The sequence below is a fragment of the Cucurbita pepo genome, chromosome 11, assembly GCF_057944985.1.
Source record: "Cucurbita pepo subsp. pepo isolate OVF chromosome 11, ASM5794498v1, whole genome shotgun sequence".
NCBI lineage: Eukaryota > Viridiplantae > Streptophyta > Magnoliopsida > Cucurbitales > Cucurbitaceae > Cucurbita > Cucurbita pepo.
In genome coordinates, this window is record NC_141808.1 from 10,649,689 (window position 1) to 10,652,818 (window position 3,130).

A 3,130-nucleotide genomic window follows, 5' to 3' on the forward strand; every position below is an offset into this window, starting at 1 on the left:
CGAACGATCCTTGCCTACTTCTTTTCCAACTACCTTACCTTAGCTCTTGGGAAGGGGGATTGATTGGTTGGATGTGCCTAAATAAGGCAAAACCTTCTAAAAGGCCCAGCATGAGGTATAATCTGAGCATGAATAAATGTGAACTAGTCAGAGTTCATGGATGGAAAGTGAGAAGCCATTCCTTGTATGGATTTGCATTCTAAGGGTCCACACGGGGCCGGAAGAGAGGGTGAATCCCCAACTCGTTGTAAGGCTTAGTGGATCCGACTATGTAGGGGAAGTCTTACAAGACAGCCTAGAGCGATCAGGATGTATAGGGGACTCGTTAGGGAAAGAGCATCTTCGAAGCAGCATCGAATTCCATTGATTATGGATCACCTTCTTACTTAAACTGAAAGCTCTCAAGGGGAAAGAGTGCCCTCCCGGCTAAGGAGGAATGAACTCAAAGCCCCACTACGAATGTCCACGGGATAAAAAGGGGAACGCAAGACGGAGTCCCTCCAATGCCAGAGCAAAGGAATCGATTTCATCCCTCTCTACTAAAGCCAAGTCTGACTTCCGTCCCGTACGTGCCTTGCTGACTTTTGTCCTACTCGAGCTTCTCGCAATCGGAATAGGATAGGGTGTCAAAGGAGCAGGCAATTGCAGAGCCTTCTCTTGTTAGAAAGAAGAATCGGCATAAGGAAAGCGTAACCGTCAGTGCTGCTGGTACTCGTAAGTCAGCTGGCTACTAGGCAACTACCCCTTCGGTTACCCTCGCCCTATGGTTACCCGTTACTGCTCCTTCGGAGCCTCCCTCTACTAGTGGTTAGGAAGATGAAACGAAGGCACGAAGACTACTCCATTAATCAAAAATCAATGAATAGGCATCGCAGGCTTTAGATCGTCTCACTTGGAGGATTTGAAAGACTTACCCCTGGTTACCTTTGAGTATGCCTGAGATTCAGACCATAATACCCTTTCCTATTCTCGTTGACTCGGAAGCTGACTGTGAAGCGGACTTAGAGGCTAAGAGCAGACTTTCACGCTTTTTTGATTTTCAATATAGGACAAAAGGAAATACAGCAGGAATCGGAAAGGTAAAGAAAACGACCTGTATCACGACGTGTGTATCTAGGGAATAGTTGCTTCAAAGTGAATTACCCCTAGATACACATATTTAATGAAATTTTTTATTTATTTTGAGTATACGGATTCCGTTAAAGATTCAAACTTCATTTTCGTCTTTTTTTTCTAAAGTTTTTCTACAAAAAAATCCAATGGATTTTAAATTTATGTACTCTCCTAAAAAACGTACCCTTTAGAGTACTCGTACTCATAACTACCTTCATTACACACAAAAACCCAAACACTATACTTTACAAAAACATACACATTTTACAACACCTACAAACTCTCATTATAACACTACACATATCAGACTACTGACACACTTACACAAACTCCATAAATACCCTTCATTACTAACAACCACTAGAAATACACTCACATAACGCATATTGCGATTTAGCCTCCTTGAGCCGAAAGACATAAAACGATACCCAGAATGCAGTTTTAAACACTCACACACCAAAAATATCACACAATTACAAATCACAATAACAGCTAACTCACACCAATGTATCCCAGACTCCTTACACCCTCCGGAAACTACGTGTTTAACTGTTGCATCGTAGACCGGACCCTCCTTTTACGGTGAGGCACCGTCCACTGTGCGCACAAGCCGAAGGCGTAGTGGCATTTCCTTCGGTTACTGCATTTGGCCTATCCTCATGCAGCGCGGGGTAGAGATACGGAGGTTTGATGTTTAGACTGATAATAAGCTCCACCCTTACTCCTTACTAAGGTTGTGAATGTTAATACTCTGATGTGATGGTTTTCGTAGTTGTTAACATATATCATCAGAGGCACAATCTGTGATGTAAGGCACCATCCACTGTGCGCCAATACCAAAGGCGTAGTGGTATTTCCTTCGGTGACTGCATCATCCCTTTAAGGGGTGACATCCTTTTGCAGGGTGAGTGAGGAAAAAGCTTATTAAGTCTTGCTTTCTCGTGTTTTTAGACCATATAATAAGCTCCAAAGAAGCAAAATACTCCTTATGACTGACACTGGGAGTGCAAGATCAGTTAAAGAATAACTAGGTTACGGTTCAGGAGCGAAGACTCAGACAGAGGGAAATCAGGTTCATGAGTTTACAGTTAAAGAAGAAATAGGCAGAGAGGAGTGAAAGAGCGAGACCAATAGCGAGAGGAGTCAAGTTCGGAAACTAGAATTCATCCTTCGGGCAGTCTTTCTTAGTTTACAGAAGCCTAGCTAGGGGAAGTCTCACATTCATCTTTCTTACAGTCAAAGAGAAGAGACCGAGATCAGTCAGTCGAATTAGTGAAAGAAATAGTTACAGTTTAATGATTCGTTTCGGCTTTCCCTTGTTTACCTCCTTCAATAACTTATGGTAAATAGTAGTAGGGTCCGGTGAAATAGCTCATTTCCTCCCCCGTCAAGCAATAGAATTGTCTTTTGTCTGATTCTTGGATTCTTCCTTCTTCAGCTACCTACTAACTAAATGATTCGTCTTCTGATCCTTTCTTTATAGTTGATTGAGTCAATTAAATCCTCTCCTCGGCCAGCTACTTACTCAACCGAAACAAACCCTATTCAGGAAGTAAGAAGAAAGGAAAGGTCAGGTAAGATCGTAGAGTCAAAAGGTAAGGGGTTACAGTTACGGAATAAATAAATAGGAAGGAGCTAGAGGAGGAGAAGGAGTCTTTGTCTTGTCTCCCGGATTTCATTCCTGTTCCGGAGTAAGTGAGGAGAAAGAGAAGTGAAAGAAAGTCAGATGAATCTAGTATAGTCAGACTCTTTTTCGTTTTCTTTTGCTGGTATCCTAAGATCTCTTGACTAAGTCATTTCACACTAAGCACTGAGAACAAGGGACTGATCCCGTACCGTGCTACTGCCTTGACCTAGGATTAGTATTTCTTTTTCCTCACATTAGATTCAGAACTGGAAAACTGAAGCTTGCGAGATTAGATTGCTTGGTACCCTTTGCCCTCTTTGCAAGGCTTTTCCCCTTGGCCTTAGACTGGTATGGTTAGCTCTAGCCCCGCACCTGGCTGGCTATCTCAAA